The 22,581-nt window shown below is 45.2% G+C and overlaps 1 long non-coding RNA gene across 4 annotated transcripts in view; it reads right to left on the bottom strand.

Annotated features, from left to right (window-relative positions):
- LOC123790434 (uncharacterized) overlaps window positions 1-22,581 on the bottom strand; it is a 347,714-nt gene that overhangs the window by 176,535 nt on the left and 148,598 nt on the right. For all 4 annotated transcript variants that reach the window (XR_006779089.2, XR_006779088.2, XR_015724598.1 and 1 more), the window contains one exon: window positions 9,425-9,737. This is a non-coding gene — a long non-coding RNA (uncharacterized LOC123790434). The remainder of the gene's footprint in view (window positions 1-9,424; window positions 9,738-22,581) is intronic.

Here is a 22,581-nt window from a genome sequence, read left to right as displayed (position 1 = left end):
TTCAATACTTAAAAACAAGAAATCCAGGGTCCATTTTTTTGTTGTTGTTTCTGGATCTATTTTTTTGCAAGATTTTAAGTAATCTCCACGCCCAACGTGGAGCTCGAAGTCACCACCCCAAGATCAAGAGTCTCAGGCTCCACCAACTAAGCCAGCCAGCCACCCCTCCAGGATCTACTTCTTAAGTCCAAAAGAAAGTATTCTTAGCTCTTTTTCTCTTCATAAGGAATCTGCATGACGTTCCGGTCAGGGCAACAAGAGGCAAGATAACCAAGGTGGTGAAAGCTTGGTGGGTCTTCAAATACCAAGGCGAGAACCTGCCGGTCAGGCCACCTCGACCACCAAAGCTCATCTGTGACATCACAAGACCACAGTAAGGTGAAAACCACCCAGGTATCCACGCTGACTGTCCAGCGACAGAAATGAAATCAGAATTGTCACTCACGTGGCCTCCAGCTTTCACCCACTTTCCGCCATTTACACTTCAGTGAAGCCACTGAAGACCAGTCAGGTTAAATGGCTTGCCAAGGTTGCACAGCGTGTGAGGGGTGGGAGGGGAAACAGAGTCACAGGTTAACCCCGTGACTCTTTTGAAAGAACAGCTTGGTTATTTGGTCCCTGGAAAGCTCCGTGGAGTTGGGAAAACATGTCTCCTCCCTCACGGCTTTCGTTTTAGACTCTGCAGCCTCACAACTGAGGTAAATTGGCTTAACAGAGCTTCTTCGGGCATGATTGTCACCTTGTCTGAATGGCATGAGGTGATTCTCAGAAAAGGAAAACAAATGAGGAGTTTCTGGCTCAGTGCTGAGGAAAGTTGAAAGCCATTCAACCCTCTGCTCCTCAGCATTGCCAGTGTATCCTGTTAGCGGTGATTGCTTCAGCAAGCACTGTTGAACTGCATTAAGTCGGGATCAATCTGTCGCACAGCTCGGAGCCTACAGATGCATGTTTCAGTGCATTTCAGAAATGACTGACTAAATCGATCTTTTTTTTTTTCCTCTACAAAGTACAGGGGAGTCGGTCTTTCCCTGAGATGCACCCACAACTTGAACCAAAAACAGATCTCCCCCTACCCTGCTTTTACACAGACCACCTCCTGCATGTCACCCCATATCATCCCTTTATTTCAGCAAAAGTCCCCATAACAACAGCGGAAAGGGAAATCCACCTTCCACCCAGGCTGCAGCTTGGACAAGGTCCCCTACCCCCTGCCAACCCTCACCTCAGTCCTTGCTGTTGTAGCCAAAGGGCACTTGAGGCCATGACTGGAGGAAGGTGGGGTTAAGGTGGGCGGCAGGACAGAAGTAATGTTTGCTGAGTGTAGCCTTGAGCATGTTAACGGGATCAGAGGCAGAGCACTCACCGCCTTGAGCCTGCATTCCAGCAAAGGAGGGAGAACAAGGCCAGCTGTGGGGGAGGGGGTTGGTGGGGAGCTGGGTCAGTCTGACCCGCGTCGTGCTCAGATCTTCCAATCTACGTTACGTGGGGTTACCCAAGGCAGCCAGACGTGCACCTAAAGCACTACCCCTACCGTGTGTGGAGGGTTCACCGTTACTTGGCCAGACTGAGTATCAAAAGCAACCCAAGGGACGCTGCCTTGGCCTGCCAGGAATCAGCCAGCAACAGCTTCCCTTGTGCAATGGAACAAGCCCTACGGCACAGGGGACAAGCCAAAACAACTGATTCTTCATTTGCTCCCCACCCAAACCTCATCTACACGCTCACTCTTCCTCACCTCTTGGAGGAAATCTCTGGAAGATCCCTCAGCTTTTTCAGTTTGATTGAGGCACATGAAGAGTTTCTTTTGGGAAATAAATGTCTACTCAAACATAAAAATCAACACTCCAAACTCCTACCTAATTTAGAGTCCTCTTCCATCTCCACCGTGTTACTGTGTTCGGCCTAGAAATAAATAGAAGGTGGGGGAGGCCCACTGGCCTGACCCTCGCGCTCCCAGCTTAACGCTCCCAGGCCTCCCTGCTCGGCCCAGAGTCCAGCAGTGGGCCCAAGGGAGGAAGGCACTAGAGGAAGGACACAGTCTGAGTATGGCCATTTTCTCTGTGATCCAACACTTGGCAATGTTAACCCAGCTCTTTGTCTCACGAGGCCGTTGGAGGGTAACGTGGAGAACCCCCTCCTGGTGACCTCTAACCGAGGCCCCGGATGTGGGTGATGCTACCTCTGGGGTCAGGTCCCTTCTGACCCTCTCAGCTCCTGGGCCCCCAGCAGATCCCCTCCTCCCCCCGTGCAGACTCTCCTGTGTCGTCACATCGCATGGGCTCCCTGTCCACATCCTGGTCAGCTCCCCTCCATCACCACCATTATAGACCCTCATACACCCCAGGGAAAACTCATGCCTTCTCCGGCTACTGAAGGGGATGAGATGGCTCCCAGCATAGCCCTGTGTGTGCCATGCTGCCAGGCACACGGCTCTAGCCACTCCTCAGATATGATCAGATGTCCATCCCTTGTGCCACTACAAACTCCACAGGGGAGCTGGAAATCTGCAGGACTTCTTGAAGCCCCGCTCAGGAGGAGAAGAGGGTGGCGTGGGAGGAGGGAAGAGAAGGCCACTGCATCCCACAGCCTTTTCCTAAGTCATTCCTCCTTTCGGCCCGTCTCCCAGGTACCCTCCAGGTAATGTTCCTGCCAGTCCTGCACGGGAGACTGCGGCACTCACTCTGAAATGTGGGTTTTCTGTTGCTTTCTTCTCAGCCTTTAGGACCTCGGCAAAAACCAGAGAAAAGAATCCCATTTTGACAACTGATGACATCATCGCGGTACTGCCCTGATGGCAAATGCATCCCTCACTTGAGTCCAGCTAGAGGTGAAAAATAGAAATCTGACTTACATAACCAACCCCTTCGACGTACACGCAAAAATTCTTGCCTTTGAAAAAGTTCCAGGCCCTACTATTTCAGACCTCACCATTACAGACGTCACAGTATAGTACTGAGTGCCTAATGGAATCTATGGGTCTTTTCCCCGTTTTCTCAGCTTTAATTACTAAGGACCACAGCTGTGAACGGGGCAGAGAACTCCCATTAGGCTGTGGCGAGTTCCATGTCACCCTGCCTTGCCTTCTACTTCTATTCTCTGTCTCTGTCTGGTTGGCTGTCTATCTGTCTCTCTCTCACATGCACACAGGCTGCTCGAGCAGATTATCATGAACTTGGCAGCGTCAAACAACACACATGTATTCTCTTACAGTTTTGGAGGTCAGAAGCCCAGTATCAGTTTCATGGGGTCAAAATCAGAGGGTCAGCAAGGCCACACTCCTCCCAGGGGCCCCCTGGGAGAATCTGCTTCAGGCCTTTTCTAGCTCCTGTTCTAGCTGTGTTTCATGGCGTAGGACCCCTTCTTCTGGCTTCAGGACCAGAATACCATTTTGCTTCAAGTCATCACATTAGCCTCTGCCTCTCCAGTCCAATCTTCCTCTGATGCCCTTCAGGTGAACACCTGTGATTCCATTTAGGTCCCACGTGGGTAAGCCAGGCAATCTCCCCATCTCAGGATCCTTAGCATAATGACATCTTCAAGGTCCCTTTTGCCCACAGAAGGGCTACAAGGATGCAAGGACATTCTGTCAAGATTAGGACCTGGATGTCTGTGGGGGACATGATTCAGCCTTCTACAAGGAACTGTAGAGTTCAGGGAAAGAGAGTGTCCTTCACCCGGCATGTGCCTCAAAGCCAAGTGAGAAAGACCTCCACAGAATCAGGTACATGAAGACCCTATGTTGTGTCACCCCACAACCAAGCCCAAACCACATCCTTTCACTCATTCAGCTGTAAAGGTTGGAGAGCTACACACTCCCTCTTGCAGCTACTTCTCCAGCTAGAGACGGCAGGTGGCAGAGCCCTAGCCGATGAGACCGAACTGAAAATCTCACAGTCCCAGCCTCCATCAAACTTCTCACCCCGAAAATAGAAAGGGAGAGCAGAAACTACAGCAGCCACCTCCAAGGGCAAGTTCAGGAGACTGGCAGAGGTGTTGGCCCTGACATTGTGAGGTGACTAAACTAGTTCCGACCCCCGGTGACACCAGCCGGGGAGACCACCGGCTGTGGAGCCAGGCTGACAGGGACAGATCCCAGCCCCGCTTCTCGATGGCTGAGTGACCCAGGGGAAGATCACTCCCTGTGCCTCATCTTTCTCTCCTATCATCACCAAGAGGCAACAAGATAATGCAAACAAAGGCCTGCCCAGCATAAGCCCTCAACACATATGACCCACAGTATTCTCTCTAGCCCCACCTGATGCAAAGTTTGTGCCAAATCCTTATTAGGAAGGGAATTCACAATAAATATAATGAATATAGCAAATTCCATCAAAACACACAGTGTAGAAACTATAAGTCCTACGACGGATTCACAGACAAAAGGAACCAGAGTGCAGGGGATCACAGAGGTCCTGCCACCAGCCGCTGAAATGGGGGAAGACCGAGGATTTCTACCTACAGCACAGCAACCATGCTGTCCTGCTGCCCACCCACTGTCCCGCGCTGAGCGCAGCACCCAGACCTCCATGTGCCATCCAGACCATAGTCAGGGTCCCTGAAAACTCTTTATTTTGCCCCAACCACAAATAGCACACTCACAGGAATGAAATGAGAGAGTTCCCAGGAAGGAAGACCAGAGCTTAACCTTCTTTATTCCTTTAAATTTTAATTAATTAATTTGTTAATTTATTTGAGAGAGAGAGAGAGAACACGAGCAGGGGAGAAGGGCAGAGGGGGAGGAAGAAGCAGACTCCCCAATGAGCAGAGAGCCCGATGCGGGACTTGATCCCAGGACCCTGAGAACATGACCTGAGCCAAAGACAGGCGCTTCACCTACTGAGCAACCCAGGTGCCCCTAACTTTCTTTAAAAACACAGGCAAGATGACAGTTTTCTTTAAACGCAGGCAAGATGACTGCCTTAAGCATTAAGGGTCCTTAGAAGGAGGGTGTCATTCCCACGCATGGAAACAGGGGCGCAAGGATTCAGGGACACGATTTTCAGGGCAGAATGGGCTTCAAAGGTAGATAAGTGAACAATCTAATTCGGGCCATTATTAGGACATCTCATTCCTATCCCCTTCCGGCAAGATTCACCTGCAGCTCTCGAAGAATGTCTTCTCCCCTGACACCCTGAACCGAGTCATGCTGGCGAAGACAGCGAGCATTACAGTTAGTGGGCTGGAAAGAAAAATACCAGCCCTGGGCACTCACTGCAGTGGGTGGAGAGCATGAAAGCTGGACAGCTGAGGGCATAAGAGGGGCAGAAAGGGGGGTGTGAGCAGGGCCTAGGGTGCAGAAGAGCATGACAAGTGAACCACCTGGAAAAGAGGATGATCTGACTGGTGGAGAAGCAGCAGTAAGTATGACGTCAGCAGAAAGAAGCTTGGAAAGATGGGGGATGGGGAGCCACAGGAAAACAAGCACTCAATCATAGAACTTTTTCTTCCCCCCAGAGAATGAAGAAGGTAATCTAACAGTTGGGGCATTTCTCATGTGGCCATTGGGATTGCTGATATTTTTTCTGGGCGTCTAAAACGATGGCCAGGACTGGTGTGACTTCCGGAGGGTATGGGGAAGGCTCCCAAGGCTCCAAACCAATACACAGAGTTCCTGGGAACAGCAGAGTGCTGCCGCGCTGCCGTTCCGAAAAGTTTAAAAGCATCTCACTACCATCCTCTGGAACGATGTGACCCAAACACTTTCTGTTTTTAGCATTGCAAAAACATTTCTTTTTGTCGTTGTTGTTCAAGAAAGACCGCTCAGCAGAAGCTCCCCTTATCCCCCTCCTGTCCCTGGGAAGGGCAAGAGTACTTCAGGTAGGAAAATAAAGATGCTACTAATAGGAAGGGCCCGTGCAGGAGCAGGACGTAGCGGGGCGTCCCCTGATTTATGTTCACTAATAGCTTCTAGGAGGAGAGAGACAACGGTGAGCACGAATTGCATCGGACGTAATGTTTTGCTTCAAAGAATGTTTTGCCTCATTTTCCTGCTGCCTGTATGGCTGCAAATGAGAAAGAGCACAGCGGACAGCTTTCCTTCTGATTTATAGGAAAGGTCATCTAATCCCAAGTCAGCATTTTGCTAAATATGAAGCTGTCGCATCCTCACCACCCCCTCCCCGTTCCCGTGAGGTTTTCGGTGTGTCTGGAGGTGGGGATCTGTGCCTAGCACAAGAGCAATGGATGTGTCCTCACAACTACTGCTCAAGGTGATCCAAAATTTTGAGGGGAGTAGTTCAGGTCATCGATCTACGACTTTCACCATGACTTTGAGTATAAATATGATGATACTATATACACGTCATGCATGTGCCAAGAATAATCACGGAATCACACGGTAAATACTATTTGGATCAATGAGATTTTCATCTAATATTTACGGTGTTGCCAAAAAATGAGACCAGATTCTGTAAGATACAACAATATGAGGAACACATAACCCATTTTCCCTTACTTAACTTGTGAATTTTAAAATATTTTCATATAATATTGGTTTAAAAACTGCATAGAATTATTGTATAGAATTACGATACTTTTTAAAGTATATCCCGTTAACTGTAAATAATGACCTATTTCTCCTTCCAAGTAGTTAATGACATCATTTTCAATTACCAGAGACCCCCAAGGATAGAAAATAACAGTCTCAAAACAATTATCTTCCTTAGAGGCAGAACCAAAAAATAAAAAAATAAAAAATAAAATAAAATCACTGCCACCAGAGATACCAGAAAATAAATTAACAGAAAAAGATATTTACATCTCCTCCATAAAGGTGCATCATCAGAAAGCCAGAACATAAATAAAAGCAGAGGGAGGAAAAACCCTTGCACTTGCCCACAAAAAATTTCGCTGAAGTGTCCAGAACCTCACACTCTATAGCACTTTCTAATATTAAAATAGTATATCACACCTGCCAAAAGACCAAGGTGAAAGTAAAAGGTCACTGGTGATCTTTGCTATTGTGTGACTGTTTGCCCAATAGCAAAGTTACCAAGGAGTGTGTCCTGTGATTGGGACATGGCAAAAGAGGTCTGGCACAGTGGTCCGGCATGCGCACTGTCAAAGTCACAAGTAGGAACATCAGACCTGTCGAGGGAACTCGGAAAGGTCAGGTCAAACCAAGCTTGCCAGGAAACCTCAGGAAAGCCCCAGACTGACTGCAGCTCAACCCGGTGCTATTATTATTCCTCTTCGGGTTCTGAGGGCTTATTTTCAATTCAAAGGGCTATTCTTAAAATTAAATTGAGCCCATTTGGAAAGCCAAATTTCACAAGACAATGTATTCCGAGACAATTCTTCACCCTGTACGAATGTGTTCCTTCTCTTGCTTTCCCTTGAACCAATTCCATCAAAGCAATTCGGTTGTGCAATTCTATTAAGACCATTATTTGTCTTACATTTGACATATCCACTTGGCTTGTATATCGGCTAACCTGGGGGGGAAGAAACCTTCCCCAAAGGTATTCCAGCCTATTATGATAAATCGTTTCAGAGTTCCCTTTGATATTTGCTCTGATATTTTGTTGATTTGGACCTCAGAATGTCTTCTAATTTCTGGGGTTATTTCACCCTTCGTAATAATGCTGTTGCTTTGTATCAGAACAAATAAATCTCTATAGATTTCTAAAAATAAGTTCAGGTTTAGCATTCACTGAGCTATGCTAATTCCCTAGCACCTGAGAATGTTGGTTCTACTCCAAGAAATGGTCATCTATCATGTTTAACTTGCTTTTCAGATATTTACCATGTAAAAAATATAGGAGTTTACTCTTTACAGCCATGCAGAATCATCATTTTACTTCATGCCTGGCTGCCACGGTAGGCATTCCGGTCTGCAAAGTAGACTAAGGCTTGCTCTGGTACCCCTCTTTCTCAAAAACGGGAGCCTGAAGTGGGGGTGATATTTTGCTGAAATCCATCCCTGCCACGTTTCCCATCCTGAAAGACACTGGTCTTCGAAGTAGGTTATGGACACCCCTAAGGATGCCCTGAGGAGGGTGAGGCTGGTTATAGATCCTCAACTTCTCTATGCACATGTCCCTAACACTGGTTTGCTTGAGACAGAGCACCTGAGTCATATCGCTCCTTGCCCCTTCCACAATACCTGGCCAGTCTTACTTCCATCCATTTTCCCAAGGGGCCAAACTGGGTAGCTGAACAAAGAGACAAGATGAATGCTCTTTGAAGCCAAAGTCATCCTAACCATCTCCCAATAAATGCATTTTCAATAATAATTTTACTTTTGTATATATTGGCAAAATTGTGTGTATTTTGTCATCATTTGTAATAAATGCGTGCTTTCTGACCCACTGAGTATGAATAATTATAATAATAAGTGCATCTAGAAGAAACATATTCACACTTTAAAGCCTTAAGGCGGTAAGAAATTTTTAAAATTTAAATGTATATAGCTATTTTTTGTGTTAGAAAAGTAGGGTGAGGTGAAAGACTTTCAAACATAACAATATATTATGTTAGAATACATTTCTGTGAAGGAAGACCAATAGAAAGACAATTGCTAACACAGAAAGAAATGATGAAGATTTCCCACTGTTATGGAAAAGATTCTTCATGAATTTTTTAAAAAGATTATAGCAGGAATCAAATTACTATGGAATTCCTACATGTTGAACACTTTTAAAAGAGTCATCTAAAAGCTTCTTTTAAGGTGTCAATATTTACCAAACAATGGAAATTACATCCTTTGGAACATTTAAATATATAATGAAAATTTTTAAGTATGTAAAAATGTGAAAAGCAGGACTTAGTCTGAGGAGTACTATCACATAATACTTAGGTATTTCAGAGAGGGAGGGAAGGAGAGTGGGAGAAAGGTAGAGAGAGAGGGGGGAAAGGCTTGCAAGCATTCATACCTGCAGGGTGACTGACAGACCATCTCTGACACCCCCCTAGGGCTTGAAATACTGTGGCCTTTAGTCTAGAAAAATTAAAGAATTTTGCATTGGCATTTCTGTTATGTCAAATGAGCCAATATAAATAATTTGACAAGGCCACCTTTAGTCAATTTCCACTAACTACAGCCAAGACAGTAGATCCAGTGTAACACAATTCGCTGTCGGCTTAGACCCCTATAGTTTCGACAACACCAATGAGGGTTACTAAAGGAACAGTGAGCAGGACAGAGTATAGGTAAAGCCAAAGGAAACACCAAACTTACAGAGGAGAAATGTGGCTATGAACTTCCGCATAAAAGGCCGTTTAAAGATGTCAAGATAGAATATTTGCTACAGAGCAGGGATGAATGCGGTAGTCTAGCTTCTTTCTTTTCTGAACATCTCAGCTTAGCTCTCAGACCCTCGTGGTAGAACGCTGAATACGTCAAGTAAACTGAGCCCATCCCAGAGGTTTACCCCCATCCCCCACCACACTCAGACTCCTTTGGATAATTCTTACCTTCTCTCACCTCTTCTTCTTCTTCTTTCCTCCCTGAGGGTGATTTACGGTCCGTGGATGATCTGCGGGCATCAGGAGGAATGGGGCAACATGTCCATGAATACTCTTTGTCCGCGCTGGCCTCTGTTACAATGTAATCTGCCTCATCTGGGTCTCGATATTCCATTGTGGCATCCGGTGTGAAGTCCACGACCCTGCGTAGCCTCGGATGGCCAGGACTCTCTGAGTCCTTCTCAGCCCAAGACGGGATTAGGCAAACATACGTCATATATCACCAGGGAAATCCCACAATCCATAGATGGCTTAGACTCGTCGAGACTCACCTGCGAAGTGGGGATTATATCAGACATTCTTCTAATTTCTGTAAATCAATGCCTTAACATCTACAGAATGTCTACTAACTGTTCCCAAATAAACCTGGACTCACCCAAAAACATCTGGAAACTTAAGATAACCCCAAACCATATACTCTAACATCACAGTGAACATGAACTCCGTGGGGACGCCACTTTCAAAGTTGGGTATCCAATCCTAAAATCGCCTATCCCTGACTTTCCCATTCCTTCCCACCGAAACCACCTTCCACGTGTCTGCCCACTGCTCTGCTCCCTCACGCTGCGTCATGAAGGCCCTCGATGCTGCCCCTAAGTGTCCCTGAGTAGCATACTCTGTTCCCCCCAGGGGCCTACAGTCTAACAAAACTCTAAAACTCTGGCTTTTCTCTCTTCATCTGCCTCTGGCCTCACCTACGTTAAAATGCTTAAAACAAAGATGGGGTCAGATTTTCCAGGGTCCCATGGCTGTGAGGGAGGGGTGCATACCTAAAGAAAATGTTCTATTAGAAAAAAGAAATTGGGGAGGGGAGGGTGGATTGTTAAGCAGCCAAACAGCATGCAGTCCAAGTGGAAGGAACTGAGGCAGAGACCAATTTCACATTCCTGACAACAACGTTAGGCAGAGAAAACAAAAGCCTGTGGGCTAAAATTAAATAGTGAAAAGAAACAGGTAAATTAAGCAAATTGGTCGTTCACTGAATTGTCTTTCAGCAAATTAACCTAGAACGGACATAATTGGCAATAAAGAAGGAATGGAATTTAACGAAGATTTAGTAATTGTCCCTGAGGGATGACCTAACAATTGCAAATGTTGGATGTCATTGTAAACAAGCCTTTTAAAGATCACTTTAAAAGCAATGCAGTGAGTGGCTAGAGTGTGGCAATCAGAAATACATACTCTTGGGACAAATGGAAGAAAAAAAAAAAACGGTCCTAATGTTACACAAATGGGTTCTGGTGGCTCAGGATGAATTTCCAGTGACAGCATCATGCATGATTCAAAAAGTGCTGTATCTCACACAACTTAGAAGTGAAGGTGACAGGCCTCACGAAACCACATTAGAGAATTCAGAAGGTGGCTTTCGCGATGATGGAGACACGATGTCAAAGATGAAGACGAAGACCTCAGACACTGTGGAAGTAGGAAAAAGCATGTCTGTGCATTCACACCGTTTTATATAATGTGATTGTGAGCATGGCGTAGAGGCCGACAGTAAATATCATAACCAGGCTCTTGGCTATTTCAACTCTCTCTCTTCAGGTTAACTTATTCTTGTTCGGAAAAACAACAACAACAAAAACAACAGATCTTCTCATTGAGAAAAGAGAAGATCGGGGTCACTTTACGGATGGAAGTTGACAGCACGTGCTGAGTGGGAAGGGACCACCCTCGCAGAAGCCGGAATGACAAAGGACCTGGAGAGCCAGCTCTGGAGAAGCGGCCACTGACACTGCCGGCAAGACGAAGGTGAGTCAGGGGAGAGGAAAGGACGTTCCAGGTAAGGTCTGAAGCAGGCGGAGTCCTCGTCCGGAAGGAAGAGGCACTAAGGAACTGAAAGGAAGGGGCTAGAGCAGACAGAACAAAGAATAAGGCGAGGCTGGAGTGTCTGTCGAAGGACAGACAGTACAGAGCAGGGAGGGATGCTGATCATTCTCCTTTCGTCTAAGAATGAAATGAAGACAGCAAAGAGGTGACTGTTAACAGAAGAGGCAATTGCAAGAGATGGTGGCATCTTGGCAGACAAGAACCAGAGCCCAAGCCACACAAGCAAATGCACTGACAAAAGGGAGGGAGAGTGAAAGGTGCCTCCTAGTTTCCCTCTCACCAGGCAGCAGGTACATTTCATGGGAAAGGGAACAGTGGAAGAGAACCAGCGTCCAGTAGGGAAAATCACAAAGAGAGGACGGAGCATAATGAAACAGAGGAAGGTTTCCTTCCTTTACACCATTCCTGCAGTGGGAACACAGACGCTATCACGTTAATGTCCGTGTCTATTACAGGCACGGAAACTTTTATGTTTCAGGTGCTGTGTCCACAAAGGAAAGTTCCAAAACACATTTTAGGATCACCTAATTTGTTCCATGGGATGTGGAGTTTACAGTAATGGTCCCTGGTGGGAAGAAAGGAGGTGCTTATGGTGCATTGAAGGAAGTCCCACGTCACCACCATGTGATGGTGTTCTGCTGGACCCCACTGGATCAAGAGGCTGATCCTGGAATCCTGAATCCAGGGAAAGGTACCAGAAAGATTAAAACCACCATGAGCCAATAGGACCTCTTCCTATTGGACTCCAAAAGACAATACCTTTTTTTCAGAAGAGAAGGCTGGTTCTGATACAGAAACCTGGTGCACAAAATGGAAGAGTTTCTGCCTGTTAATTGTTGTGATGGCCTCACCACCAGTGTGGTTCAGTATTTCCCCTCCAGTAAGAATACTATATGATGGAGCCTTGGGAACAGCTGGATGATGTCTTTGTCTACACTGCTGGAACCACATGGCGGTGAGCCTGCACTAACACCAGGGACCAGCACCCACTCCGAACCCCAGGCTATATCACTCACACAGATGCTGAGCAGACAACTCTCAATCCGGAGAAACACACGGATTGGGCTAACTGCCTTTTCCTGTGGAAGGAGGAGGGGAGGAAGGGCCTCTCCGACAGACACATTCAATAACCAGGGAGTTAAGTGTTCCGGGCCATCTTCCTTACTGTGCAGGTAGTGACAGTCAAGGAGGTCACCATGGATACATCTGGCTGCATCTGTCTGAATTATTTGTATTGAACAGATTGCTATGGGGTGTTGTTGGGTTTTTGTTTTTTTTTTCCTGGTCTCATTATGTGTGTGTAATGCCAATTAAATAACAGGAATGAAAATTAAAAAGGAAAATATCTGCCCCTGCTGGGTTTAATCTCATTAGTGCAAAGTCAAATGATTAGTCCTAAAAAGGGCTCCAACAGGCAGCAAAGACCACATTAAAGTTGCAAGTGGCTTTTGCATCATGACGAGACAATGAATCAGAATTGCTCGGTCTATGGAAGACACTGGAGCCACTCCTGTAATAAGATCATGTTAGGGCTTCAGCAGCATCGTGTCTCTGCCTAATCGAACAGCAGGGAGACTACCGCAACACATCCCCCAACTTCGAATCCATAACACAAAATCACCGTGTCGGGCATTTTAAGGACAGGTGTCATGTCTCCCTGGGTTGACTATGAACCTCAAAACATGCTTACTTTACAGTATTTGTGGCTTACATAATCTCCATGCATCAGACTTTTTCCCTAATTAACCAAACCAGCCAGCTATAAATTTGCCAGCAGCGCTGGGTAGCTCTCAGAAAGGGGAAAAAAAAAATGCAAAATGCAAGGGTCTGTCCAATTTAAGCCTCAGAGTGCATTTCAAATGAAGGGCTTGAGCAGCTGGGAAGTACACCAGCAGGCTGCTGGTCCTTAGCGAGGCCTCAGGTGGCATACCAAATATTCCCTTCCTTCAGAAAGTTTGAGAAATGTCAGCTACAGCTGTTTTGAATCAAGATGATTCCAGCAGAATCGCGGGAATAGAAGGCTATGCAAGAAATGGCCAAGCCCAGAGTGTTTTCTTCAGTGACACACTGACACAGAGCTTTACTTTCAAAGTGCTCGTATATTTTATCCCAGTTTACCTTCACCCTGGGAAGCAGAGAAAGCAGGAATTACGCCAATAATTCAGGGGGAGAAAGGAGGCCCGGATAGAGACCCCAGACATATTGATCATCTCCCGTGTATGGCCCCACTGAGCTCGCCAGTCCAAGGAGGCCAGCAAACGTGCAGAGCACGTGCAAACACTGATCTGGAAAAAAATCTCACCTGGGATGACACCATGCCGTTGCAGGGTGCTGGAAAAGAATTACTCTCCTACCCAGGACAGAGAGAAACTGGACATTTTCCCAGCCCCTGATCGGTGAAAAGTAATCTTCCTGATCCAACAACCTTTAACAGTTAGGCGTCTGGGGTTCTCTGAATCCCCATAATTATTATGCAAAAGTGTGGAGTGTATGTGTGTGTGCGCACACGCACACGTGAAAATTCATAAGGATAACTCATCAGATTCTCTACCTCTATGACTTGTGAAAGGTTAAGAATCCTGATCTCCACAGATGAAGGGGACCCCAAAGTAAGTACTTTGATGAGGCTGAAAAAAATCAGAACTGTCTACCTTAGTGTGGAATTAGGAAGAGTGAAGACAGAAGAGCCCTGGATGAGACACCAAGATTCTACTCATCAAAACTGGAACATGATCCACTCTTAAAGCAATGGAAACCCCAAGAGGCAAGACAGTCTCAAGGGGAGGCAGTGCTCTGCATTGAGAAGATCAAAGAGTTCTGGACTTAGCTAGATGTAGATTTGCCAACATCAACCATGTGACCTTGGCCAAGGTATTCAACATCGCTTAGGTTCCGTTTCCTCCTCCTCGAAATAATAAAAATATGAAAACAACCAGTCCAATCACTCAGCATTGTTTCAAGGATTCAGTGATATGATACAGGTCAAGTTCCTGGCAAACAGAGACCTTCAATAAATGCTAGTTCACATCCCCTTCCCCTGTTTGGGCAGCTTGATAAAGGATAACAAGAACAGGAAGGAAGGGAGGGAGGGAAGGGAAGGGAAGAGGAAGAGAGGAGGAAAGAAAGAGGTGACCCTGCTCCCTGACCTAGAAAAATTATAAGGAATCAAAAGAAGAGGGTCAACATGTAGCTGGATGAGAGAAGACAGAAGGCACATGGGGACCACAGAGAATGAACAAGCATGGACAGAGCCTCAGATATCCTTGGACCAGCCCTGAGACATGGGAACTTGGACTCAGATCCAAACCTTGGGACTCCTAGCCCAGTCCTCTTCCCATTATTTCTCCCTAAATCCTGCTCCCATGTATCTTCGTTGTTTCATTATTTGCATTCTGTCCCTCTCCACTTAACTGTATGACTAAACATAGTTTGCAATTAAATGAGTTGATCTAGCTGCTGTAAACAACAAAAGGTAATGTACAGGTATAAAATCATATCCATATCACAAGCCAACTGTCAGAGCAACATGAGTGAGGCAGCAAAGAAATTATCAATACCTGTAAATAATGCCACACGGATGTTGGCCTCCCATTACCAGGAGAGGACTCCATGCTGAAAAGACACCTGACAGGTACCCTTTCTCCTCACCTCCACTGTGGTGGCCGGGGGTAATCCAGTACAACGTTGCCTGCTCTCTGTGCCCTGGATTCCCTAGAACAGTTCTGATTTTAATGTACATAATGTGGCAGGTCTCTTGAATTCCTTGCCAGAGCAATGGAAACTAGACGGTCCTTGACATTGGGCCTCGCAGTAGTTACAGAAGCTGCCCCTGGGTGGGTCTGATGATGAGAAAAATCTACCCTTGATCAGGAGAAAAAACGGGGGAAAGCAAGACCAGGAGCCCTGGCTTCATGGCTTCTAAAGAGGTTAGAGTAGGGTCAGCACTGAGATACAGACCAAGAGCGTGTCCCCACATACTGCCGGGGTGGGTTTATTTTTCTTTGTCAAGATACCTGATACATGATGCTATCATTTATAAAGCTTTAAAAATAAATCAATAAAATAAAGATCTAGCTCTCCCTCTCCTTCCTGTTTCCCTATTCTGGTAGTGATTTGTTTTAACCCAATCAGGCTGGCATACTTGGACTTCATCTGCCTCTCTTTAAATATTTCTTCCTGAAAATAATCAAATTGGTCCATCACTCGAGGAACAGAGAAACCGTGTTCTATGATGGCTGGATGGACGGATAGGTACATAGAAAGAAAGGAATAGATCGACTCAACATTCACGGTCCTAGCTTACTCAGAGGAACAACAACACTAATAGCTAAGGTGCATAGATTGATTAGAAATAGCCTAAGAGTTACTCACATTCTTCCCTAAATCTATATCGACCCTTACCTCTCCCAACTCCTACACATGCACAGAGGCACACACGTGCCTACCCTGGAATTAAGGTGACCTCGAGGCAGCTAACGTGAGAAACACTATTTCTCTGCTCTCCGAGAATGAGACAGCAGAGGGACAGAGCCTAAGAAGGTTTAGGTTGACTGGAGAAGGAATCCAAAACCACAGGATTCCTCGGGAACTGGGGCGGAGACAGAGGGCAGAATGGTGGGCAGGGTCTGCCAGCAGGTGTAAAGCTGACAGAAACCACAAACCAAGGCGCAAAGGATGGAGGGCAGCCCTGTGGCCTGTCTCCATACAGCCTCTAAGAATAAGGGGGCGCGGGCAGCCTGTTTCTTTCCCCTTTCTCGGGCTGCCCTAGTCTTGGTACTCTGATACACTTGGATATTTTCTACCAGGTGAGGCTGAGAGAAAGTCACTATTTTATATTTTGTTGTGTTGTGTTTTTCCACACAATACTCCGGAACTTTCCACTGGATCTATTCTGGTGTCTGGCATGGGGAAAATATGACATGTGATGCTTTCTGATTTGGAAATAGATCTTCTGAAAGTAGACGAGTATTTTCTCCCTTGCACAGAGCGAGTACTAAGGAAATACTGACAGGCCTGGTGGGATGGGAGGTGGCTTTGGTCCCTGAACCCTCCAACGTCAGTGCAACTACAGTCTATGCAGAGCCAAAGAGGATCCCTTAGACCCCGCATGAGATATTTCAGCAGAAATGCCCCCACTCAGCAAACCCGCCACAGATTCACCTCCAACAAGAAAAGGACTGTGTCACATTTGGTGGCAGAGAACAATGAGGTCTCTGTACGCAACTGTGAAACGGCCCACCAGGAAATGCCAACGCAGCTGGAGGACTGAGGCCCCTAATCAACACTTTGAATCCTTTTTGGAAATAGGGAATACATTATATACCAAGGAAACAAAGGGAAATTTATCTAACGTGTAGCATTTGGGAAACACGCAGAGGTTCCGGGAATCAGCCTAGGCCTTCACGTATGGGATCATCACCACTTCCACGGCCACTGCACATGTTTCTGGGGTTCCGAAGCCGAGCAGCCGCTGACAGACGTGAAGCTTGGCGGCCCCTGGCACGACATAACAGCAAATAGCTAGGCTCGGTGCTAATGACAATCACAACCACAGCGCTTGCTAAACTATTTTTATTTTATCTGAGTATAGTTGACACATGATGCTACCTTAGTTTCAGGTTCGACCACACAGCACTTTCTGAGCACTCGCTTGAAGGCAGGAATGCTCAGGACCACTTCCAGCATACGCTAAACACGTACCAGATCGACCACTTCAGTGATTATGAACTCACTTAATTCTCACAAAACCCGTATGAGGTAGACCTTTTAAGGCACAGAGAGGTTAACTAACTTGGCCAGAATCACACAGCTAATGAATGTCAAAGCCGCAATTCAAAGCCAATTCCAGAGGCATGCTTTAATCTACCAGACTACTTTGGGGTCATTTGCTAATACCGAACATGCATGTGGATCCTATTTTGCACCCTATTTATTCCTCTAAAGCAATACTTCCAGAGGATAAACTGTAACTTAAAAGAAACTGCTTTAAAAAAAATTTATTTCCTAGTCCTGTTTATCCTTCCCAGGAGCACCATCTTCGAGAAGAGGAACATTGGAAATAACCATACATCACCCACCTGAAGCAATCAGGCCTCAGAATGTAACACTATTAAACCATCTCAAGGTGGGTTAGTACTCAAACATTTAATGTTTCATTACTGGCAACTTTAGTTTCTATATAACCTTCTTCGGAGCAAATATGAACATTTTTTCCCCTGGAAGTGTAAAGTATTATGTTTAACATGAATCGAATATAGCCCCATTTTTCCTACATTTCTTTCATCTGCAACAATGATCTTGAAATATAAAATGCATGTGCTCACTAGGGAACGGCAGAAAATTAATTCCCAGCAAATTTCGTCAATGACTGTCACTCACTTTCCCCCTTAAAGGATTGTTCTGTTGTCGCACAGACACATCATTAAGCATTGCTGTGAAAGGAGATAGATAACACATTCCTGTTTTGTAGGACTCAAGTCTAAGGGGAAATCAGATCTTGCTTAGTATTGTCATAGTTGCATAATTGCCCTTAAAATCCAGCTGTGAGTCGTGTTCCTACACGCAGTTACATGTGACCCAAGTCTTTTCTGAGCCGAGTGCATGAATACTCTTTCCTCTGGGCCATTTGCGTGACAGCCGCTCCCAGGCTCCCCACTGGTCCACTTCGACTCATGGGCTTCACAGACAGCTCTATGTCTTTGATCAGAGTAAATCGCTCCTAGATACAGTCTCCTTGAGGGCAGGAAACCTAGAAGTTCTTTTACGTACCTCACGATGTCGGTATGTAAATACTATTAGCACTCAATAAATAATAATCAAATGTAAATTGCTTAACTGCCCTAACAATGCATGTTTTAATGCATTGCACTACTTTTCTTGTCCGGTGATATTCTGCTAAACGTAAGACAAAGGACACAAAGGGTCTCATTTCAGCTTGCCATAAGACAGTTGTTTAAAATATTATCAGGAGCAGACGAGAGAAGACACTCCTCTGGTTATATAATTGTTTCATAATGATTACTCTGAGTTCCCTGACCCAGTTATTCTGGCTTTGGTCCTCAAGATGGGAGTTCAACTTCCATTCAGTTCAAACTCTCCCAGATTGATCAAGCAAGAATAAAAAGTCACAAGGGAAGTAAAGCCTCAGCTTTGAGTGACAGCCTTGGCTACCAGCATCAGGAAATAAACTCTAACTGCAAAGGTTTCAAGGTACCCAAGAGAGAGTCTAGGAGGCAGATGGGACCCTGAAGGAGGGAAGGGCCATTGGAAAGGAAAGGCATTTGGCACCTCAGGAACAGATGGACCTGGACATTTTCCACTTCACTATTTGTTCAGGTGAACACAGAGAGTTTTGTAGTCTCCTCAGTAAATCCAGAGTTTCCAAACATCACAAAGAGCACATTAAACCGTTTAGCTGTTTCATTAAAAATAATGGGTTGCACTCAATAATAGGCCCCAGAAAACGGCAGGGATTTTGATTTAATCTGAAAGGACTGTTGTCATGGCTCTCACCCAATTATTAATTGATTGTCTGTAAACAAAGTCCAGAATTACCATCATTATCCCAAACACCTACTCCATCGTAACTACAAACCCAAATACAAATTGGTCAGTAAAATCTGCATGAGTGCAGAAAATGCGCTTTGGGACTTGAGCCTCAAAATGTGTATTCTAAAACTCTAAACACCACACACATTTTCTGGGCGATCAGATCTCACGCAACTGACAAATTACCGAGAAGCATTCTTTACCTTTCCCAGAACTCACGATGGAGTTAAAGCAGAAGAGAAAACGGACTATGAACTTTTGCTTCCAGCCCTACTCCACCCAACAGAAGCACCAAGTCTATTCACAAAATACGAAGGGGTGCAGTTTGATATTATGCCATGATGAGCTTCTGATATCAGGCAAGCTTCAAAACATCTGGATATCACCGTAATACCTGCCAACGACATACACACCATTTGGAGACCCTGATACAGGTGTATCTGCCTTAATGAATAGGAAAAGGGTCACACAGTCTGAGAGCCACCTCTTCCTATTCCCATGTCTGCAACAAGACAGGGAAAACCACCCGAGACAGGAACTCCATCGGTGTCTGAACTCTTGAGGGCAGATCCATAGAAGAGCATCGATCCCAGTTTGTGACCGGGGGTGGCAGTAACTCACCTAACAATAGTGCCAGCAAGAGGATAGCTGAACAGTTAATTACCAGGCTGGCTTCTGAACCTAAGGGGAATCTTAATAGACAGAACTAATTAAAATCAATACTCGTATGGTAATCGTGAAAAGAAAAAAAAAGGGGAGAGCTCAAGATAAATTTTAAAATGGAGAACAATGAGCAATCTCAGTTCTTCACACCCATCTTGCTATCCAGTTTTACCAGCAAATGTGTACCAACAGGTAAGGTCTTTCTGGAAAGACCTAAGCATAGGTGGGAAAGAGAACATACATAGGAGCCCACCGGAAGGATTTCTTGAGCCTCTGGGAAGGGTGGTTGGAAGTGGTCAGGGACACAGCATTTGTAAAGACGGGGCCATGCTAACATTAAGTGTTCCGATCCTGACAAAGGGAAAACTTCTGGCTGTGTGACCTTGGAAAATGTGTTCAATTCCTCTGGGCTCCAGTTTTTTCATCTATAAAATGAGAGCAGCAAAAGAGATGGTCTCTGAGATCCCTTCGCTTGGGTGATTCCGGAATACTGTATCTCAGAGATGCAGATGGGAGCCTAGAATATACGTTCAAACAGAACGATACAAATAATGGCCATCCCCTTTTTTTAAAAAAAGTAATGTTTCTTGTGCTCATTTCCTTAAAAGCAGTGAAGTACGCCACACTCTGTTCTCTATGGATAGCTTCCCCCAGCTTCATACTAGTGTGTGACCTTCAAGAAAAATGCAGAGTTCGGGTTTGTTCTCAAAAAAAAAAAAAAAAATCTCTGGCAAAATGATACATGGAAACTTAAAATCATGTCCCCAAACTTGATTATAACAGTGCATTCTGGTTTCTCTCTAGATTGTGGTGGTACTGTTCATTATAGGGCAAATCCTGGTAAAAGGCAAATCTTCCCAATACAGCAAAAATTGTCCTCGTACACGATTCCAGCGTCGCTGAAATAACATATCAGTTCTTTTCCTTTTCAATTTAATAATATGTACTCATGAGCCAGCCAAGAACAGCTCTACATGGCCATGTAACAGGAAGATAAAAATTCATTTTGACACATCATGGCTGTGAGTGGCAGAAAGGAGAGAAACTTTTTTCTTACTGTATTATTTATCTTGTAATTGTTTTTTTAATTGGTCATCCATATTCATGGTAAAACATTCAGATAATAGTATAAAGAAACACAGTGAAAGTTAGGTCTCCTTTCTACTCCTGTCCCATAATACCGCTTCATGGGATGTGCCCACAAGGACGGTCACTGCCATGAACCTCTTATGCAGTCATCCAGAGATACAAGTGACATGCATATTTAGGACTCCTCTTTTTAAAACACAAATGTAAGCACATGTTACCATTGGTGTATCTTCTTTTTTTAACTTAAACTTAAATCTGAGATAGTGTGCCTTAGCATTACATGCCTCATTATTTTAAGGCACATATCTAATTCTATGGATAGACATCCTTTATAGAATTGGTTCCTTGTCGATGGGCATTTATCTCCAGTCTTGTGCTATTACAATCACTGCTTCGTAAATATCTCGGGACATAATACTCTGTGCATATGTGAACGTATCCTTGGGAGAGATCAGAAAGAAGGTATCGCCAAGCCAGAGTTATACACATGTGTGATTTTGAAAGATATGGAAAATGGTCTCTGGGAAGGTTATACCCATTTACATCCTCATAATTAAAGGAGGAGAGTGCTGTTTCCCCATCTCTGTCAACACAGTATCTTATCAAATAGTTTTAATATTTTACCTACATGAGGGATGAAAAAATGTTTTGTGTTCTTTGAAATCCACTTAGAATGAGGAAGGTTACCCATCTTGTCATGTGTCTAAGATCTTGAAACTAACAGTGATGACCAGAAGAGTGTGTCTTGCAGACCTGCAACCAAACGGTCTGAAAGAGACCAAGGGTCCCAGCTGCCGCCATCTGCTCCTAGCCAATAATGGAGCATGGCAGGGACACTTGGGCAAGCCCGTTCCATGAGACATCTCTGAGGGCGGCCCAGGACTCTCCAATAACCTTGCAGAAGTTTCCTGAGATAGTAGGGTGGCTTAGGACACTTTTGCCTGAACTTTCTTTCGCTTAGCGTCAGACTCACATCGTGGTCTGACAACCAGCCCAGCCTCTCCCAGCTCCTTCCCCATGTCCTCTCAAACACATTTCCCCTCTCATATGTAATCCTGTCTTGGCATCCAGGCCCCAGGGGATCCGGATTAACACATTAACTGATCATATTCTTTGCACGTCATGCTATTGTCCTGTCGGACTTCTCTTTATTGATTTATAGATGTTCAAAGTTCAAAGTTACTGCAAGCAACACTTTTACCAAATGTCTTGTCACTGTATAACATGCATCAAGGCCTTTCTAGCCTCTGACAAGTTTCTGTGCTGCTCAGCCGTCAGGCCAAAGCCACCTACTGTATAGTTTTGTTGTACCAGCTTCCTCTTCCTAGGTCCTAATTTCTGTATTAGATGAGATAAGTTAGATTATGCTCTGGAAACAATATCTCAATGCCTTAGCAAAAGCTTATTTCCTGGCTCACATGACATGTCCACTGCAGGTTGGCACAGGGACTCTGCTCATGACTGTCACTCAGGGATCAAGCTGACAGGGCTTCCCCTGAGCACACACTTCTAGATTACAGCAGACAGAAGGAAACGTGGAGAACCACATTCTTTACGTTTCTGCCTGTAAGCAGCATATACCACACCCACCCATGTTATACTAGCCAAGCAAGCCAGAAGGCCAAGATTAACATCAGAAACATCGAAGAGTAATTATCCATTTTCACAGGCAAGGAGAACTGGACATACTCAGTGAACGGTGCTCTAGTTAATACAACAATTACTGTCTACTCATTCTCCTCCCCTCTTCTCCTCCCACCCCCTTCCCTACCTCACTCCTCTCCCTCTTCCTTATCTTCCTCCATTTTCCCTCGGCTAACTCCCTCTTTCAAGCCTTCACTGCAAGAAGTCATGAGTTGACTTTCATATAACCTTCCACATCTCTTTCAGTGCCAGCCCAAGTTCCCTCTTCTTAACCCAGTCACCAATACATGCAGCCTTGCAATTCACAGGCAAATCAAAGTCTGAAAGCTCAGTAGGAAGTGT

The sequence above is a fragment of the Ursus americanus genome, chromosome 5 (genome assembly GCF_024610735.1).
Source record: "Ursus americanus isolate L20-20 chromosome 5, mUrsAme1.1.p, whole genome shotgun sequence".
Classification (NCBI taxonomy): Eukaryota; Metazoa; Chordata; class Mammalia; order Carnivora; family Ursidae; genus Ursus; species Ursus americanus.
The sequence above is the reverse complement of the archived record's forward strand: the minus strand, read 5'-3'. Positions and strand labels throughout refer to the sequence as shown.